At 38.6% G+C, this 22,135-nt stretch overlaps 1 protein-coding gene across 2 annotated transcripts in view; it reads left to right on the top strand.

The window, feature by feature from the left end:
- MARCHF1 (membrane associated ring-CH-type finger 1) overlaps positions 1 to 22,135 on the top strand; it is an 867,095-nt gene that overhangs the window by 680,115 nt on the left and 164,845 nt on the right. The gene's annotated exons all lie outside the window — the stretch shown is intronic.

Genomic DNA, 22,135 nt, shown 5'->3' with positions numbered 1-22,135 from the left:
AAACTGCTCTTAGAGTTTTTCTTAATCCAGCTTGTTTATCATGTTTTAGTCTTTAATGTTTTAAGAAATAGAAAAATCAAGAGTCTAGTTTCCCTTCTATGAGTTCTTCTTCAGGGTCTGGTATGTATTAATTGTACTTCTGTGTGGGAGACAATTAATTATAAAACTGCATCCTATTTGGAGAGAAATGAAAAACTCTTTTCTTAAACATCACTTAAATTGAACCACAAACATTCAACCATCAAACAGTGGTAGGATAAACAGATTTCCGTGCACATGAGTTTACCTATTTAAACCAATTTAACTTTCCTTTTATGTTCAGAATGAGTCACAATGCTAAATATGTTGTTGAGTCCTCACTACTTTTTCATAAATTGATAAGTGAAAAACTGTTCATTGACTACATAATTTATCAATTATGAAGTGGCCAAATCTAGAAATACTGAAGTTCTTTAATTTGTAAAGTGTTGGAGAGGAAAACTTTAACATTGGAGCAAAGATTTTTTCCTTAATTTTGTCAAAATAATTACTTATGTTGAAGGCTGTGAGCATTTTTAGAGTGTGAGAGTCAGTATAATGGAGTGATTGGATGGATAGCAGAGTCACTCTTAGGAAGGCTATTTAACATCCCTAGTAAGTTTATCTGTAAAAGGAGTATATATATTAGTATCTACCTCTGACAGTGGTGCTTAGAACAGAGTTTGCCCTGTGTATTAGCTATTTTTATTATGGGGTTCTTAATATTTCTTTATCAGTGATGGCTTCAAGCAAGTGCTCAATAAATATCGTTTTAAGCCAGTAAATTGGAACATGGTCTATAATATATGCAATGTTTTCTAGGTGTAATAATAACAAAATGCAGAGTAGATAGGATTAAGGAAGATGTTAATAATCTGAAGTTATTTCCTCGAAAAAAATGCATATTCCTGTTTCCATAAAAAGTGTGCATATATTTAACAATAAAGAATAAATTGTCTTGAGTCAGTAATAGTATTACTCATAATGGGTGTCTTCCTTACCTTTTATCTGCTTATGCCATCTCTTGTCCTTAGACACAGGAAAATCACAGAGAGTACAGAAGACTCCATCTAGAATGCAATGGCAAAATTATCTTTTATATTTTTTTTTTATTTTTTTTTATTTTTATTTTTTATTTATTTTTTTAATTTAATTTAATTTTATTTTATTTTATTTATTTATTTATTTATTTTTATTATACTTTAAGTTCTAGGGTACATGTGCATGACATTTATATCATGTATAACTCCCCAAAGCAATCCCTCCCTCCTCCCCCCTTCCCATGATAGGCCCCAGTGTGTGATGTTCCCCTTCCCGAGTCCAAGTGATCTCATTTTTCAGTTCCCACCTATGAGTGAGAACATGCCGTGTTTGGTTTTCTCTTCTTGTGATAGTTTGCTAAGAATGATGGTTTCCAGCTGCATCCATGTCCCTACAAAGGACGCAAACTCATCCTTTTTTATGGCTGCATAGTATTCCATGGTGTATATGTGCCACATTTTCTTAATCCAGTCTGTCACAGATGGACATTTGGGTTGATTCCAAGTCTTTGCTATTGTGAATAGTGCCGCAATAAACAAACGTGTGCATGTGTCTTTGTAGTAGAGTAATTTATAATCCTTTGGGTATATACCCAGTAGTGGGATGGCTGGGTCATATGGTACATCTAGTTCTAGATCCTTGAGGAATCGCCATACTGTTTTCCATAATGGTTGAACTAGTTTACAATCCCACCAACAGTGTAAAAGTGTTCCTATTTCTCCACATCCTCTCCAGCACCTGTTGTTTCCTGACTTCTTAATGATTGCCATTCTAACTGGTGTGAGATGGTATCTCATTGTGGTTTTGATTTGCATTTCTCTGATGGCGAGTGATGATGAGCATTTTTTCATGTGTCTGTTGGCCGTATGGATGTCTTCTTTTGAGAAATGTCTGTTCATATCCTTTCCCCACTTTTTGATGGGGTTGTTTGTTTTTTTCTTGTATATTTGTTTGAGTTCTTTGTAGATTCTGGGTATTAGCCCTTTGTCAGATGAGTAGGTTGCAAAAATTTTCTCCCATTCTGTAGGTTGCCTGTTCACTCTGATGGTAGTTTCTTTAGCTGTGCAAAAGCTCTTTAGTTTAATTAGATCCCATGTGTCAATTTTGCTTTTGCTGCCGTTGCTTTTGGTGTTTTAGACATGAAGTCCTTGCCCATGCCTATGTCCTGAATGGTACTACCTAGATTTTCTTCTAGGGTTTTTATGGTATTAGGTCTAACATTTAAGTCTCTAATCCATCTTGAATTAATTTTCGTATAAGGAGTAAGGAAAGGATCCAGTCTCAGCTTTCTACTTATGGCTAGCCAATTTTCCCAGCACCATTTATTAAATAGGGAATCCTTTCCCCATTTCTTGTTTCTCTCAGGTTTGTCAAAGATCAGATGGCTGTAGATGTGTGGTATTATTTCTGAGGACTCTGTTCTGTTCCATTGGTCTATATCTCTGTTTTGGTACCAGTACCATGCTGTTTTGGTTACTGTAGCCTTGTAGTATAGTTTGAAGTCAGGTAGCGTGACGCCTCCAGCTTTGTCCTTTTGACTTAGGATTGTCTTGGCAATGCGGGCTCTTTTTTGGTTCCATATGAACTTTAAAGCCGTTTTTTCCAATTCTGTGAAGAAAGTCATTGGTAGCTTGATGGGGATGGCATTGAATCTATAAATAACCTTGGGCAGTATGGCCATTTTCACGATATTGATTCTTCCTATCCATGAGCATGGTATGTTCTTCCATTTGTTTGTGTCCTCTTTGATTTCACTGAGCAGTGGTTTGTAGTTCTCCTTGAAGAGGTCCTTTACATCTCTTGTAAGCTGGATTCCTAGGTATTTTATTCTCTTTGAAGCAATTGTGAATGGAAGTTCATTCCTGATTTGGCTCTCTGCTTGTCTGTTACTGGTGTATAAGAATGCTTGTGATTTTTGCACATTAATTTTGTATCCTGAGACTTTGCTGAAGTTGCTTATCAGCTTAAGGAGATTTTGGGCTGAGACAATGGGGTTTTCTAAATATACAATCATGTCATCTGCAAACAGGGACAATTTGACTTCTTCTTTTCCTAACTGGATACCCTTGATTTCTTTCTCTTGCCTGATTGCCCTAGCCAGAACTTCCAACACTATGTTGAATAGGAGTGGTGAGAGAGGGCATCCCTGTCTTGTGCCAGTTTTCAAAGGGAATTTTTCCAGTTTTTGCCCATTCAGTATGATATTGGCTGTGGGTTTGTCATAAATAGCTCTTATTATTTTGAGGTACGTTCCATCAATACCAAATTTATTGAGCGTTTTTAGCATGAAGGGCTGTTGAATTTTGTCAAAAGCCTTTTCTGCATCTATTGAGATAATCATGTGGTTCTTGTCTTTAGTTCTGTTTATATGCTGGATTACGTTTATTGATTTGTGAATGTTGAACCAGCCTTGCATCCCAGGGATGAAGCCCACTTGATCATGGTGGATAAGCTTTTTGATGTGCTGCTGAATCCGGTTTGCCAGTATTTTATTGAGGATTTTTGCATCGATGTTCATCAGGGATATTGGTCTAAAATTCTCTTTTTTTGTTGTGTCTCTGCCAGGCTTTGGTATCAGGATGATGTTGGCCTCATAAAATGAGTTAGGGAGGATTCCCTCTTTTTCTATTGATTGGAATAGTTTCAGAAGGAATGGTACCAGCTCCTCCTTGTACCTCTGGTAGAATTCAGCTGTGAATCCATCTGGTCCTGGACTTTTTTTGGTGGGTAGGCTATTAATTGTTGCCTCAATTTCAGAGCCTGCTATTGGTCTATTCAGGGATTCAACTTCTTCCTGGTTTAGTCTTGGAAGAGTGTAAGTGTCCAGGAAATTATCCATTTCTTCTAGATTTTCTAGTTGATTTGCGTAGAGGCATTTATAGTATTCTCTGATGGTTGTTTGTATTTCTGTGGGGTCAGTGGTGATATCCCCTTTATCATTTTTTATTGCGTCTATTTGATTCCTCTCTCTTTTCTTCTTTATTATTCTAGCTAGCGGTCTGTCAATTTTGTTGATCTTTTCACAAAACCAACTCCTGGATTCATTGATTTTTTGGAGGGTTTTTTGTGTCTCTATCTCCTTCAGTTCTGCTCTGATCTTAGTTATTTCTTGCCTTCTGCTAGCTTTTGAATGTGTTTGCTCTTGCCTCTCTAGTTCTTTTAATTGTGATGTTAGAGTGTCAATTTTATATCTTTCCAGCTTTCTCTTGTGGGCATTTAGTGCTATAAATTTCCCTCTACACACTGCTTTAAATGTGTCCCAGAGATTCTGGTAAGTTGTATCTTTGTTCTCATTGGTTTCAAAGAACATCTTTATTTCTGCTTTCATTTCGTTATGTACCCAGTAGTCATTCAGGAGCAGGTTGTTCAGTTTCCATGTAGTTGAGCGGTTTTGATTGAGTTTCTTAGTCCTGAGTTCTAGTTTGATTGCACTGTGGTCTGAGAGACAGTTTGTTATAATTTCTGTTCTTTGACATTTGCTGAGGAGTGCTTTACTTCCAATTATGTGGTCAATTTTGGAATAAGTGCGATGTGGTGCTGAGAAGAATGTATATTCTGTTGATTTGGGGTGGAGAGTTCTATAGATGTCTATTAGGTCCGCTTGGTGCAGAGATGAGTTCAATTCCTGGATATCCTTGTTAACTTTCTGTCTCGTTGATCTGTCTAATGTTGACAGTGGAGTGTTGAAGTCTCCCATTATTATTGTATGGGAGTCTAAGTCTCTTTGTAGGTCTCTAAGGACTTGCTTTATGAATCTGGGTGCTCCTGTATTGGGTGCATATATATTTAGGAGAGTTAGCTCTTCCTGTTGAATTGATCCCTTTACCATTATGTAATGGCCTTCTTTGTCTCTTTTGATCTTTGATGGTTTAAAGTCTGTTTTATCAGAGACTAGGATTGCAACCCCTGCTTTTTTTTGTTCTCCATTTGCTTGGTAGATCTTCCTCCATCCCTTTATTTTGAGCCTATGTATGTCTCTGCATGTGAGATGGGTCTCCTGAATACAGCAGACTGATGGGTATTGACTCTTTATCCAGTTTGCCAGTCTGTGTCTTTTCATTGGAGCATTTAGTCCATTGACATTTAAGGTTAGTATTGTTATGTGTGAACTTGATCCTGTCATTATGATATTAACTGGTTATTTTGCTCGTTAGTTGATGCAGTTTCTTCCTAGCCTCGATGGTCTTTACATTTTGGCATGTTTTTGCAATGGCTGGTACCGGTTGTTCCTTTCCATGTTTAGGGCTTCCTTCAGGGTCTCTTGTAAGGCAGGCCTGGTGGTGACAAAATCTCTAAGCATTTGCTTATCTGTAAAGGATTTTATTTCTCCTTCACTGATGAAGCTTAGTTTGGCTGGATATGAAATTCTGGGTTGAAAATTCCTTTCTTTAAGAACGTTGAATATTGGCCCCCACTCTCTTCTGGCTTGGAGAGTTTCTGCCGAGAGGTCTGCTGTTAGTCTGATGGGTTTCCCTTTGTGGGTAACCCGACCTTTCTCTCTGGCTGCCCTTAAGATTTTTTCCTTCATTTCAACTTTGGTGAATCTGGCAATTATATGTCTTGGAGTTGCTCTTCTGGAGGAGTATCTTTGTGGCGTTCTCTGTATTTCCTGAATTTGAATGTTGGCCTGCCCTACTAGGTTGGGGAAGTTCTCCTGGATGATATCCTGAAGAGTGTTTTCCAACTTGGTTCCATTTTCCCCCTCACTTTCAGGCACCCCAATCAGACGTAGATTTGGTCTTTTTATATAATCCCATACTTCTTGCAGGCTTTGTTCATTTCTTTTTCTTCTTTTTTCTTTTGGTTTCTCTTCTCGCTTCATTTCATTCATTTGATCCTCAATCGCTGATACTCTTTCTTCCAGTTGATCGAGTCGGTTACTGAAGCTTGTGCATTTGTCACGTTTTTCTCATGTCATGGTTTTCATCTCTGTCGTTTCGTTTATGATCTTCTCTGCATTAATTAGTCTAGCTGTCAATTCTTCCACTTCTTTTTTCCAAGATTTTTAGTTTCTTTGCGCTGGGTATGTAATTCCTCCTTTAGCTCTGAGAAGTTTGATGGACTGAAGCCTTCTTCTCTCATCTCGTCAAAGTCATTCTCTGACCAGCTTTGATCCGTTGCTGGCGATGGGCTGCGCTCCTTTGCAGGGGGAGATGCGCTCTTATTTTTTGAATTTCCAGCTTTTCTGCCCTGCTTCTTCCCCATCTTTGTGGTTTTATCTGTCTCTGGTCTTTGATGATGGTGACGTACTGATGGGGTTTTGGTATAGGTGTCCTTCCTGTTTGATAGTTTTCCGTCTGACAGTCAGAAGGACTGTCTGTTGGTCTGTTGGAGATTGCTTGAGGTCCACTCCAGACCCTGTTTGCCTGGGTATCAGCAGCAGAGGATGCCGAAGATAGAATATTGCTGAACAGCGAGTGTACCTGTCTGATTCTTTGGAAGTTTCCTCTCAGGGGTGACTCCACCCTGTGAGGTGTGGGGTGTCAGACTGCCCCTAGTGGGGGATGTCTCCCAGCTAGGCTACTCAGGGGTCAGGGACCCACCTGAGCAGGCAGTCTGTCCGTTCTCAGATCTCAACCTCCGCGTTAGGAGATCCACGGCTCTCCCCAAAGCTGTCAAACAGAGTCGTTCGCGTCTGCACCGGCCCCCGCTCTTTCCCCTATTGGACTGCAGCTGTGCGCTGTCCGCAGAGGTAGAGTCTACAGAGACAGGCAGGCTTCCTTGAGCTGCTGTGAGCTCCACCCAGTTCGAGCTTCCCAGCGGCTTTGTTTACCTACTTAAGCCTCAGCAATCGCGGGCGCCCTTCCCCCAGCCTCGCTGCTGCCTTGCGGATCGCTGCAGACTGCTGTGTTAGCAGTGAGGGAGGCTCCGTGGGCGTGGGACCCTCCCAGCCAGGTGTAGGATATATTCTCCTGGTGTGCCTGTTTCCTTAAAGCGCAGTATTGGGGTGGGAGTTACCCGATTTTCCAGGTGTTGTGTGTCTCAGTTCCCCTGGCTAGGAAAACGGATTTCCTTCCCCCTTGCGCTTCCAGGTGAGGGGATGCCTCGCCCTGCTTCAGCTCTCGCTGGTCAGGCTGCAGCAGCTGACCAGCACCGATTGTCCGGCACTCCCTAGAGAGATGACCCCAGTACCTCAGTTGAAAATGCAGAAATCACCGGTCTTCTGTGTCGCTCGTGCTGGGAGTTGGAGACTGGAGCTGTTCCTATTCGGCCATCTTGCTCCGCCCCCTATCTTTTATATTTTTAAGTCTCCTTTCCTACCTATTTCTTGCAGTTCTTTAATGAATCAGACTTTCTCATCATCCATATTTGTTGAGTGTCACATATCGGAAATCTTGTTCTATACTAGGAATTATGGAGTAATAATTTAAAAAATTCTTTCCCCATTCCTCAGTGAGCTTACAGTGAAACTGGGTAACTAACAGTGCACAGAAGAGTTCACATAACAGGTGTGAGACTCCTATCCTGAGAATAGCCCATGGCAAGATTAGTCCTTGGCTGATATCTGGAAACTTAGATTCCATAAGCAGTGCTTCACCCTACCTGTTAAGGATGATTCACTGTGCCTGAACTGCAAACAACATAGCTATCCTAAGCACATGCCTTCCTTCTGGGAGTCTGGAGTCTTGGTACATGTGGTTGCCTACACACTCAGGCCCCAATAAAAACTTTGAGCACTGAGTCTCTTACAATCTCCCCTGGTGGCAACACTTCTTCACATGTGTCGTCAAATTCATGGATCACATCCCAGCACTCCCCGCTGGGACGGACTTTTGGAAGCTTGCTCCTGGTTTCCTCTGGACTTCACTCCATCACTCCCTGTGCCTCTTCCCTTTGCTGCTTTTGCCTTGTATCCTTTCACAGTAATAAATCACAGCCATAAGTACGAATATATTCTGTCCTGAGTTCTCTCAGAAAGTCGCTGAACGTGGCCGTGGTGAATGGAACCCCTAATACGCTATTTAAAAAGGAAGTAGAGACAGAAGCTATGGGAATTCAGAGAGCCATCACCTCCGTCTAACTGGGACAGGGTAGCAGCAAAGGAAGTTTCTTAGAAGAATGGTATGTAAAAAGGCACTTGAAGAATGGGTGTGAATTGATCAACTGTCAAGGAAGGCTGTTTAAAGGGTTATAAGTCCAAGGCATGGAAGCTAGAAAACATAGATCATAAAGAAGAAGTTATATAAAATACTTTGTAAGGGTTTTTGAGATGGAATCTTAATAGAGTGCATTATCTTCAGTCTACTCATAGAGGTCATACAACCTCAATCTATGTGAGACTGTCAAGCTCAGTGAGTTTGACAGCACATGTGAAGAAGTGTCACCTAGGAGGGAAGTTCATGACAGTCTTGGTGTTCAACACCAGTCATTGAAGTGTTATCTGGCTTTGAAATAGAGAAACTGATCTAGAACCCATCAAAGTCCTTGAGACTTTTCTTGGTGAGTATGTATAAAATGGAACATGATTGTTTTTGTCATTCAGGATTGTGTCTTATAAACATGATCTTGCTACTGTGAAAGTAAAAAAATTCCAAACATAGGATAAATAATAAATGTGCAATTGTTAGTGAACATCAAAAATTATATATCCTAAGTTTTTACCTCTGGATCTTTGTACCATATATTATCCAACAGCAATTACACTTTGAGTTTTATTGTCCTTGCAACATTTACTTTTTTATTAATTTATATTTCTAGTTTGTCTTAGTAAATATAAGGCAGTTACATGTATGATTCTCTCTTTCTCTTTTTTTTTTTAATTCAAGTAAGGTTGGTGTGCCTTGGATATGTTACAGTTGATCCAAAAGCTACAGAGAAGTTATATAGGTTCAATACAGTATATGTGAGATTATCAAAATATCTTGGATGTGAAAAAGGCAGCTTTCATTTATCCATCACTTAATTTTTTAATACTTTTTTATATTAGTGCTTGTTACTGCTTTTTAACACACATATTACTCACAAATAGGCTCCTCAAGAAGAAAAGTCAGCCAAATCTGGCCTTTTATATCTTCTAGAGTGAAGGATCATTAGATTTAACTAGCAACAGTATAATGTGTATCTCACAAGAAAAACCTTTCAAAAACCAACTGTCAAAAGGAAAGAACGGCTTGTACTTCCAAGTTAAGTCAACAGAATTTTCTTTTAAATAAAATCCTTTGCTTTTTGGTGTGTGTAGGAAGCAGCTCACAAAATCTAATCTGTTTATGAGAAGATATTCAAAAGCCACTACCTTAACAAAATGATATTTCACTTAGTTTCCATCATTTCCTATTAATTCACTAGACTTCATTTACATGACAGAGAGTCATTTCAATTCTTCAGTTTGTCTCTACCTTAAAATGTCTTACACATTGTTAAGGTAAAGTTTATAAAATGTGCACACCAGTTAATTCTGAAATAAATAAAGATGCACGGAATAGTCGGTACAATTTACTCAACAAATATTTTTTGATGATGTACTGTGTATAAGGTATTATATGGTTCACAGCATTTTAAATAGGTGTTTTCTTCTGATCCAATATATACTTTAATTTTACTTCTGTTAATCTTCATCTCTCCGTATTTTTCCAGATTTGTCTTTAAGATCCCAAGGTATTTTCCAGCAAGGTCAAGGTGAAAGTGTTTCTTATATGTAAAACGTACTGAGAATTCTTTTCAGCTGAAAACCTGAGCCAAGTGTTTGCACCTCTGAACAGGTGTTTAATGTTCTGATTTATTGAGAGATCCATTTTGGTTTGCTAACACAATGGACCTATAAATCATCTGTCCCTTCAGACTACATACCTTTAGAGAGTAAGTTTAATAGGTTGATGAAGTAAAGTAGGATATATAATTAGGAAATAACTAGCAATGAGGTGGACTAATTTGAGAACTTTCAGAGAGCCTGAGTGAAGGTCTGTCCTGAGACCAAAGTTGAGGAAATGGGTATAAATTTAGTTTAATTATTGAAGTCTGGGTGGGAGAAGATAAGAAAGTCTGAGACCGTCTTAGGTCCTGAGGCATGTTATTTATATACACTCACTCTTTGAGTGATCTCATTTAGCTTCATAACTTTCTATATAATCAATAGCCCAACAACTATCAAGTAGATATTTTTAGCTCAAATCTCTGCCATGAATTCTAGACTCAAAATGGTAATCAAATTTCCCACAAAAATAAATAATAGAAATCTGTCTTAGGTCAGGTTTCTCACAGCAGATCCTGAGATGATAATTTTTTGCAATGACTCACTATGAGAATATTCCTAGGAGAAGACATCCAAGGAGTAAGAAAGGCAGCCAAGAGAGGAGAAAGAAGTCAGAAGTTCTCTGCTTCTGCATGGGGATGCTAGAATGTAAAATGCACTTCACTTTGTCCCCTCTTGAGGCAAGGGAGCAAGGTTTTCATCCTCCAGTGTTTGCCATTCACTGGCTCAGAGTCATTCGGGGTGAGAAAAACTCCCAGCCACTTTGATTCTCTTTACATGCAGATAAACTGTCCAAGAAGCCAAAGGGCAGTTTTCCAAAGAGAATTGCAGTAGTAGGGCTTTAGAAACAAAAGCGCACAGAAGTCAAAGGAGATGTGTACTGAACCACTGAGAGGGACCCAAAGGGATTTTGGTGGAATACTCACAGCACCTGCTATCGTCCATCCTTTGAGCCACCCAGATCCATATGAACTCATTTCATCCTGTCACGGATTCATATAGATGATGATTGGCCACTGTTTCTGAGGAGAAACTTAAAGACATTGATTAGCCGAATGGGCTCTCACTGCTTGCAGCTGCAAAGTTATATCTGATTCATCATATCCTTCTTCTGACTCATTCCAAATATCTTCATTCTTGATGATCACTTCTGTTAGTCTAAGTGGCTTACTGGTGAAATGTCTCTGTCCTTTGAACCTGATCATACTGTAGTTGCTGTAATCACTTATTTGAAGTTAAACCTGGGTGTGGGTAAATGAAAATATGCAACAGTGGATTCCTCCAAATTTCAAAATACTTTTTGCTTTCCCAAGTAGTAGGAACCCTACTTTCTAATAAAGAGTAAGTTCCATTGTTCAATAAATTGCTGCTCTGCCTACTGGACAATATAGCATGTGTCATTAAGCTCATGAGGGATAGTTCCAGTCATATGGTCAACTGATGTCCACAGAAAGGCCTTCAGTCTTACTATGGCCAGGTAACTTGTTAGGAGCTGCTTTCTAAATGGTAAAAGAACTATGCTGCAAAAGTATGGCCTTGATCCAGAACACTAGGCTTTTCACTGCAGTTCTCCATTCAAAGCTTGTCAGAGAGCCCACATTGCATTTTTATTTATCATGGTACCTCTAGTAGTATTGCCATTTATTATTGCTCTGGCATCAAGGGTGCTTGTATTGCAGCTGATATTGCTGCAGAACTTTCTATCATTCTAGGCCCCACTCAAAACCGCAGCTTTCTTTTTTTTTTTTTGAGACGGAGTCTCGCTCTGTCGCCGGGGCTGGAGTGCCGTCGCCGGATCTCAGCTCACTGCAAGCTCCGCCTCCCGGGTTCACGCCATTCTCCTGCCTCAGCCTCCCCAAGTAGCTGGGACTACAGGCGCCCGCCACCTCGCCCGGCTAGTTTTTGTTTTTGTATTTTTTAGTAGAGACAGGGTTTCACCGTGTTAGCCAGGATGGTCTCGATCTCCTGACCTCGTGATCCGCCCGTCTCGGCTTCCCAAAGTGCTGGGATTACAGGCTTGAGCCACCGCGCCCGGCTAAAACCGCAGCTTTCTGAGTCATCTAATAAAGGGGCATCATTCCAAAATGTGGTTTATGCTGTGTTTAAAATTCAAAGAGTTCTACCAAACACTCTGGGTCCTTCTTGATAGTGAAGTAAAATGCAAAAGTTGGTCTTAACTCTGGAGGAAATGCACTAGCATGCACTAGACTACAGAATTTCTAAAAATTTCACTGATTTGTCCAGCTTCTGAAGATATGTTCATTTTATTTCCTACTCTCTGGGATACAGATATGCTAACAAAGCATTCAGAGTATTGGCACTTCCTGCTCATTAGACCTTATTGTACCTGATGATATCATCAATATAGTGGACTGTTCTGATATTTGACAACCACTGGACATTTGAGTCTACCTCCAATCTGTTTTGTAAAATATCCCTGGAGCAGGACCATGATTGTATACTAATGTCCATGCCAGATGAATACAAACTGTTTTTGATCCACATTTATGACAAATATTGAAAATAACACATTAGTAGATTAATAGCCTCATACCACATGCCAGATACTGTGCTGTTCTGCTGTAGTAAAGATATTACATACAGTGCACAGCAGCTTCAGTTAGTGCTTTTACTTGGTTACATTTGCCATGGTCTACTGTCATTTGCCTGACCTACCAGTTTTCTGCGGGGAACAAAAATGGTGACGTGGCAGAAACAATCATTCTTACATTTTTTAAGTCTATTTTTCATACAACAGCCAAAATGATCCTTTCCAAATATCAGTTAGGTAATGTCTTGCTGCTTTTCAAAACCTCTAAAGGTTTTCTATATTACTTGAAATAAAACATAAATTCTTTCATGGGCCAAGGAGCCATAATCCAGCCCTGTGGTATCTTGCTAATTTTCTTCTCATTCTTCCTCTTAATAACTCATCTCCAGACACACTGATTTCCTGTTGTTCCTCAAGCATAGGTTTTATTTTCAGGGCATTTGCCCTTCATGCTTCTGCTGCCCAGAATGCTCATTCCTCACACAGCACCATGATTGGTTTCCTTGTTTCTGTTACATTTCTACTGAAATATCACTTTATCAGTGAGGACCTATCTCCTTTGCTACTTATTTTTCTTTAAAAATTTTATCATAATCTGCAGTATTATATATTTTTAATTAGTTTAACCTATATGAGAGCAATAACTATTTCTCCATTCAATACTGCTTCCTCAGTCTCAGAAAAGTGACTGATAAGTAGGACACATTCAACAAATATATGTCGAATGAATGAACAGAGCCTGCTTTGTTCTGTTAACTTATAATGCATAAGTTCTTAACATAGGATCTGTGGACTATGAGCAATGATCCTTGGGCCATGCCAGTCCATGAACATGTTACAACACACACAAGCTCAGCTGATCCTATAGGGAAGCTCTGCCAGACAAATTGCATCACATGTTAACCCTCTCTTGAGGAAAAGCAGTCTCCCCATCTCTGTCAAGCAACTATAGGCCTGTTGGTGTGGGAGAGAATACAGACTCTTGGCTGAGAAAATTCCTGTTAGGCCAAAGGTGAGTCTACAGAGAAGGGAGCAGCTATGATCATCAGCCACACAGCCGCTGGGTAATGGGGACACTGGCCGGTAGTAAACATCTGCTTGGGGAAAAACGTCCACCATTGATGACTGCTTGGACCACTGAGATCCACTTAAGTATCACATTGTTTGTTTCACCTCAACATAGCTTCTCCAGGATTTTGGTTAGTTACAGTTTGTAGGAAACTTATAAAAAGAGGTTAAGTGGAATGAAACACAGCCCTCATTGTTGCATTTGGTTCACAGGTCATACCTGATACTCACTATTGTCTTCACCTATTCATTTTAGATTCCTTTCACCTTTTCCAGCACTTATGCTGCTCTAAGTAGCTTGCCTGAGAAATCTGAGTCCCTGGCTGCCATCCCCTTCTCAGGCCATAATTGCTATATTTGTCCATTTACAGCCACACTAGTGCGAGGGAAAGAGATGTCCTAGTATATCACTTGAGGGACATATGTATTTCTCCTGTCACCATTATGTGGCAGAATTTTCTCATGCTGTCACATCCAGCACCAACATCTGAGGTCTCAGTATCTGATCTACTAACATGGGACAGGATTCTGCCTAACATGGTCTCTAACCCAGGGATTCACTTTATAGCAAAAACTGGTGTGGCAGTGAATATATGATCATGGCATTTACTGGGATTAGCACATACCCTACCAGCCAGATGCTGCCAGCCTGACACAACAATTCTATAGCCTTTTGAAGATGCCTGAGAGGCCTCAGCTTGGAAAAGACACCCCGGGAAAATGGAGCTAAATCCCTCAGGATGCAGCATATGTTTTGAATCCACAGCCATAAAATGATGCTTTGCCTTATATACCTATAATACTTGGGCCCAAGAACTAACAGGTAAAAGCTACCCTGCTTATCACCACTCCCAGTGGTCCCCTTGGGGAATCTGCGCTTCCCACAGCCAGCACTTTGGGCTCTGCAGGTTTATACCTTCTGGTTCACAGAAGGAGATGTAACACTCCCAAATGAGAACAAAATAAGAGTCCAATAAACCCAAAGCTTTGATTGCTGCCTGGCGTTTCAAGCTTCTTATGATAGGAGCCTAGCAAGTTAAGCAATCTGTTACCATCCTAGCTAGCTTTGGTTAGCCTGTTAAATTATGTTTAAGGCTTCCTGTTGTATTCTGGCAGTGATAGGGACAGGAGGGTATGAAACATATTCCTTCCTTTTTTCTTCAGTAAGATGGTCCTTAAGTTGTGTAATCTTTATTTATTTGCTGGTTTCTTTCAGCATTAGTCCACATTCAGCTTCTTCAACCTTTCAGTAGTAACTGAAAGAATGGGAAACACTTTTTTTTTTTTTTTTTTTTTTTTTTTTTTTTTTTTTTTTGAGACGGAGTTTCGCTCTGTCGCCCAGGCTGGAGTGCAGTGGCCGGATCTCAGCTCACTGCAAGCTCCGCCTCCCGGGTTTACGCCATTCTCCTGCCTCAGCCTCCCGAGTAGCTGGGACTACAGGCGCCCGCCACTTCGCCCTGCTAGTTTTTTGTATTTTTTAGTATAGACGGGGTTTCACCTTGTTAGCCAGGATGGTCTCCATCTCCTGACCTCGTGATCCGCCCGTCCTGGCCTCCCAAAGTGCTGGGATTACAGGCTTGAGCCACCGCGCCCAGCCGGGAAACACTTTTTAATGTACTTTTATGTGAACAATGTTTGGATGGCTGGTGAGGAAGGGCTCCATCTCTCAAACAATGACATTTGGCTTCACGGTTTCTAAAGACTTCTTTTAACTCCACATTTAATTATTGTCAGTGACTAAAGCCCTGAACAGAATGTCCACGAAGAAGTTAGGATCAATAACATTTTATCTCCTCCAGCACTGTAACAGACAAATATAGTCTTCTTTGAATGTTTAATAAGTTTGCATTCTATTGACACTGTGAACATCTCTTAACAGGAGGAAGACTCTTTTTTGAGGGAAGTCCAAGGTCAAAACAATTTTAATTGAAAATACTTTTTGTTGAAAAACTACACTTGTGGAGTTGAAATTCAGAAACGAGGCTGCAGGTTGGCTCACAAATCAAACACAATGGGACATGGGATTTCTGTTGGCATGTAGTCTTCATGCTCTGTGTCTCCTTAGCTGAAGAACTCTGGCCTATCACCAGGAGTATAGACAGCTCAGATCTCTTGGCACAACCCCCAGCCAAGTACAGCCTCCCAAAAACCTCAGAAAAAGGGGTCATGCCAACCACATACTGGGTGAGGACAGGCAGAGCAGGAGCTTAGAGCCAAGATTGTAAGAAACATTGGCAGGGGCAATCTCGACGTATAAAATGGACCATTTTAATTTAACTTAAACTCTTCAATAGGGCACTTTAATATGTTTTGTAATTTCCTTTTCTACTATAATATAAATTAGTAGACTTGCGACATGAATTTGGGATCTCATGTCTTTTAAACATGTCAGATGATGTGAATAATTCTTACTCATCCCGTACATGATGGGACAAGTCTTTCTCCAAGAGTCTGGTCCCCAAAGGTCAAGATGAAAAAGGATTTGCCTTAGGAGATGGATGGCAAAAAAAAAAAAAAAATTCCATGCAGGTGAATTTACAGTAACAAGTAGTTAGTTATTGACTCTAGAAATGCACCATCTAGTATGGTAGCCATTAGCCACAGATGGCTATTTAAATTCAAACTAGTTGCAATTATATAAAATTTTAAAAATCAGTTCTTCAATTGTGCTGGCCACATTTCAACAGTTCAGTAGCTAGAAGTGCTTAGTGATTTCCATATTGGACGATGTAGCTATAGAGTATTTCTATCATCACAGAAAGTTCTATCAGACAGACACTACTTCTCTAGAAAATATGTTAAACTTTTCTTTAGGAAGAAGTGAATGGTGCCTAAATATTTTCAATACAGCTAGAAAAATAAACCAAATCTGGACAATATGTGATAATGTTTTCAAGTTCTTACATCCTAATACTTGACATTCAGCTTTGCTTGAATTAAGGTAATTTTTTTCTTAACAAGAAATACTGAAGATTAAAAACTATCGACCATAAATGATCCCCAGAGAATTAAAGAAACATTTCTAATTGTTGTAACTGTAGTATTGTGGTAATGTTGGAAGTTGTTTTTCCAGACCAGCAATAAAGCTAATGTGGGTCAGTATTTGGATTTCATAATAACTCAAAAGTATTGAATAACATGGTTTTGTGGTGCTAGGGATGGAACTCATTCCTTGCCACTGACCATCTGTCGTATTATCCCAAGCAGAAACTGAAAAAACCTTGCTATTGCCGTTGCTTTTCAACGGAAGGAATTTATTTTAAATGAGACTGATTCCATTTCATTTATTTCTAATTTTTGCAGATACTCAATAATTCAGTGTAATGAATCTCTGATGAAATAAGAGCATACATTCAAAATCTATCTATCCATCATTAATAGTTTTCTAGGATTTTGGGGGGTGGAATAGGAGACAGTTCTCAGAGAAGAATGAATGCTGCCTACTGATACTTTTAGCAATCATTACTTTCTCTTTCTGGATTTTCTGAATTAAAAACTCCGTGCAAGAAAAGTTGTTCTGAGGCCAAATTGGTGTATCTTAAAAAAAAAAAAAAAAAAAATCTGTGAGGTTGACATTCTTTTTTTTTTTTTTTTTTTTGAGACAGAGTCTCGCTCTGCAGCCCAGGCTGGAGTGCAGTGGCCGGATCTCAGCTCACTGCAAGCTCCGCCTCCTGGGTTCACGCCATTCTCCTGCCTCAGCCTCCCGAGTAGCTGGACTACAGGCGCCCGCCACCTCGCCCGGCTAGTTTTTTTTTTGTATTTTTAGTAGAGACAGGGTTTCACTGTGTTCACCAGGATGGTCTCGATCTCCTGACCTCGTGATCCGCCCGCCTTGGCCACAAACATTCTGTAAATTCGTATTATCTAACGTAGTAGTTTGGAGGTTGTATCTTTGCGTTTTTCATCTATCATTTTAAGAAATAATTTTATTTTGCAAGTATTCAAACTATGACAATAAGCCACATTTAGATCTATTATCAACAAAGATTGATCAGTCAAAGGCCTGGACATATTTTAATTCAAATACCTCAAGTAAATTAAAGATGCATGTTTGAGTTGTTAAAAGTAAAGAAGTCAAGTTTTTAAAATCATCTTTAATCCATTTAAACAAAAGATGATACGTTGATATGATCTTCATAGGATTACACCATCTCTTCTTATTATCTCATTTTATTTCTTATATTATTAAGTACTAATGATCGATTTTAATTTTTTATAACTTCAGCTTTTTTTTTCTTTGTTGTTAGAATTGAGTCCTGCTTTTTTGCTTCTTTTGGAGGCTATCACTATCATCCAATATTTATTTTGTGTGTGGTTTATCACCCCCCGTTTTTGAGCTGTTTCTATGAGTCCTACAGTGACGATAATGTTGGCAGCTGTGTTGTTAATATAATTAATGTGCATAGTCTATTTGGATTGACTAGGCCAAATAAATCCACTTTGAGACATTAACTACCCAATTGGACTGTCTTTGTTGATCAGATTAACTGGATAGTTGTCAAATCTCTATTGTACTAATTACGGTAGAGTCACGTCGTATATTCCCTCATTCAATTCTCATTTAATTAAAATTTACAACCAAAGCTATATGAAGAAATAAGGACATATAAGTACAGATAAATAGACCAATTGGAATTCAGTAACCATGTGTATTGTTTCCCTTAGTGTCTTTCTACTGAAATAAGAAAGGGAAAGTTATCAGAATGCATCCTTCCTCCTCTCACCAGAGAGAGGAGGAACTAGGAGAACTCTGTATCCACTCTACCTAAAACCCGTAAAGATAACTTCCTCACAACAGATTGAAATTCACAGACTGAATGGCTCTTTATTTTTACTTTTAGAAAATGAAAATATAGGAGTTAATTACTTTTTGGTTCATCACAGGTCTTTAATCTACCAGAAAAAAATTTACCAATCTTTATTTTTTTCATTCTTATAAAAACTTTATTAAATTATAAAATCAATACATATTTATTCTATACAGTTTGGAAGATACAGAAGAAAAATCCTTCAGTTACACTAATAGGAAATAATTATTGGAGGCTTTCTTTTTTATTATTATTATACTTTATATTCTAGGGTACATGTGCACAACATGTAGGTTTGTTACATATGTATACATGTGCCATGTTGGTGTGCTGCACCCATTAACTCTTCATTTACATTAGGTATCTCTCCTAATGCTATTCCTCCCTGCTCCCCTGACCCCACAACAGGCCCCAGTGTGTGATGTTCTCCTTCCTGTGTCCAAGTGTTCTCATTGTTCAATTCCCACCTATGAATGAGAAAACTAATCTTTAATAAATTATTTATTTTTTCAACAAAGATCTTTTATACTTGGTTTGTGCTACATTAAAAGAATATGACTTCTGACCATCCTGGCCAACATGGTGAAACCTGTCTCTACTAAAAATACAAAAATTAGCCAGGCGTGGTGGCGGGGGCCTGTAGTCCCAGCTATTTGAGAGGCTAAGGCAGGAGAATCCCTTGAACCAGGGAGGTGGAGTTTGCAGTGAGCCATGATAGCGCCACTGCACTCCAGCCTGGGTGATAGAGCGAGACTCCACCTCAAAAAAAAAAAAAAATCTGACTTCTTACCTCTTGAAATTTTCATTGAACTTGGGGGGTTAGACAGGTAACTCAATGATCACAGTTGCATATTTAAGTGCTTTCTTGATTCCCCAACTTGATATTTCCAATATTTTAAAATGATTTTATTTAAAATAAAAAAAAAAATGAAAGACAAAAATTTCTCTTTGTGGCTGCCCATCTACAAAATTAGATAAAACACATTTGCTGAAAAGCCCAAAAACAATTTGAAAATCACTAATCTATGCACTGCAAGGTAAATGCTACATGGTTTGGAGAGACTTCTAATAGAAGAGATTTCTTCTGCAAAAACTTACTTTTTCTGAGAACATAACAAGATGACTACAAATAAAAATTATTGCAATTATTTAATGACTCTACAAATATTTCATTTGATTATCGTATTTCTAAGTTTTGCAAAGTTAATTTTAATACCACACTCATTTTCTGCAGGGGCCTACACTGTATAAAAGAACATTTTCTTATGTCAGTTGAGTCTTTTCTTTGACTTATATTTTTAATGGAAAAATACATGATATCAGTAATAATAATATTTAATGTTTTTTGAATACTATTTGTCAAGTACGGAGTTCAACATTTTAGCTAGGAGATGAAATTTTTCAAAGTAGATATTTAGAAAATTAGAGCTTATTATAAAAATAGTTTGGTAAGTATATATTTAAGGTAGTTAAAGGAGATTTGAAGAAAAATGTTATTAGGTTGGTGCAAAAGTAATTGTGAGTTTTGCCATTTCTTTCCGTGGCAAAACCTGCAATTACTTTTGCACCAAGCTAGTAACAGAAATTTGGTCCCTCCATCCAACTTTCCCCTTATCTTATTCCCTATTATGTTTATTCACTCCCATGTGGACCCAAATGAAGAAACAGAGCAACATATAATTTGTAGATAGATCTTTTTTGCTCAAATATAACAAGAAGCTTTGTTTGCTGCTTAATGCATAATAAAATTATTTTTTATTATATCTGAGGTAAAAACATTATTTGATATTGAAAATTATTTTGTTATTAACCCAACAAAAATTGGATTTAAAATTTCTGGAGTTTAGAACTTTGTTATGTCTTACTAATATTAATAAGATCACTCAGTAAGCATCTGCTATATATCATTTATTAAGCACTTACTATGTGTTAAGCATTCCAGTAGGTATTGTACGCATGTTATCATTAAACCTGACAAGAATCCCTCTAGACAGTTTTACAATTTGAAGATTATGAAATTAAGACTTATACTAAGTAATTTATCCTCAGTCCCAAAACAAGTTAGTGGAAGAGCCTGCATATGTAACCAGGTGCTGTACTCCAAGAGTTACTTGTCCACAGTTCAACATGCCAAACCACCTCCACAATCCTCTCTGACTTTTCTTCAGTGTGACACACAGAGAAGTGTAAATTGGCATCACAGATTATGTAGGACCAATACTATCAAAAAAAAAGGGGGAGGGCAGTGATTTTAAAAATAATTGGAGAATTGACTGGGTGTGGTGGCTCACTCCTGTAATCCCAGCTACTTGGAAGGCTGAGACTTAAGAATCATTTGAACCCAGGAGGCAGAGGTTGCGGTGAGCCAAGTTCACACTACTGCACTCCAAGCCTGGGTGACAGAGTGAGACTCAGTCTAAAGAAATAAAAATAAACAATTGGAGAATGAATGCAGTTGTATTAAGAAAATATTGGGAGACTTATTTTGCTAGTCAATAGTAAACTATTTGGATTTCTTGAGAAGGGGAATAGGATAATTAAAATGGAGCTTAATAATATGAGGCATTGTAAACTTGTCACACGTTTAAGATTTATGCATTTCACTACATTAAGTCTTCACTTAACTGCCGTCAAAATGTTCTTGGAAACTGCACCTTTATGCAAAAAAAAAAAAAAATTATAATAAAACCAGATTTTTTTGTCACAAATGTAACAAAATGATGTTTAATGAAGGGAGTTTTTTGAGGACCTACTGTCCATCATTTTTCTTAAAGCCAGTTTCCAAGAACCTATTCACAATGTTAAGCAGGACTTACTGTATATGTAAATTTTATCCAACAAAAGAAATGTACACAAATATTCAGTGCTGTTTAATAGTTAATGATATGCATCCTGAATTATTTAGGAATGAGGTGTACTTTTGTGTGCAGCTTACTTTGACATGCATCATGGAAACAAGATACATTCATGAATGGATAAAGGGATGAATAGCTGAATAAATATGTGATAAAATAAAATTAGAAAAGTTTCAGAAATGTGGATGTTGAATATACTGTTGTTTACTGTGTAATTCTTTCAACTTTTGTGTTTATTTGAAAATTTCATAAAATGCTACAAAAAAGTAGATTCATTGGTAGCAATATATGGGATAGATTGGAGGAGCAAAGGGAAGAGAGTAATGCCCAGAGGCACTGAAATAAATGAAATAGAGATGAATCTTGTGAAGAAAGTTCTAGCCTGGTAAAAAGAACAAATGGTAGTGCTCTCAAAATCTGGTGTTGAGGAGTTAGCATGACATGTAGCCAAATGCTGGCTTTCTTTTGAGGCACTTCTGTAGCAGTTTTATTTGTTTGTTTGTTTGTTTGTTTGTTTCGTTTTTGTTTTTTTCTTGAGACTGTCCAAACTGGAATTCTTTCTGACATGAGCAACATACATTCCACTTGATATTTCATGATCCTTCTAGAGCTCCTTTTACTTGCTACACCAACATATAACCCTGCCCCATGTTCTTCCTACAATGGGACATTGACACTCTTCTATTAGGTGAAGGGCCCTTGTTCCCTTCTCCTTGAAACTAGGTGAAGCTTTGCTACTTCCTTGACCAACTGAAGGTGGCTTCAGAGATACTATGTGGCTCCCAAGGCAAGGTCATAAAAGGTCATACAACTCTTACCTTTCATGGTACATACCTTGAGAGCCATAAAGGCTATGCTGGCTGCCCTGAAGCCTGCATGCTGGAGAAATCACAGTTTCCACAGAGAGAGACAGATGCCCAAGGAGCGTCAGCTGTTTCAGCCCCAGCCCAGCGGGTAGCCGTGTGAGTGACTGAATGAGTGAGTGAGCCAGCCTCCACATGATGTCTGCCTTGAGCCTTCAATCATTTTTAGCTGATACCACCCAGAGCCCCAAGGGTTATCTTTACTGAGTCATGTCCAGCTTGCAGAGTTGTGAGAAAAATAA

This window comes from Trachypithecus francoisi, unplaced genomic scaffold (assembly GCF_009764315.1).
Source record: "Trachypithecus francoisi isolate TF-2019V2 unplaced genomic scaffold, Tfra_2.0 Lachesis_group1, whole genome shotgun sequence".
Taxonomy (NCBI): domain Eukaryota; kingdom Metazoa; phylum Chordata; class Mammalia; order Primates; family Cercopithecidae; genus Trachypithecus; species Trachypithecus francoisi.
This window is presented reverse-complemented; position numbering and strand designations above follow the sequence as displayed.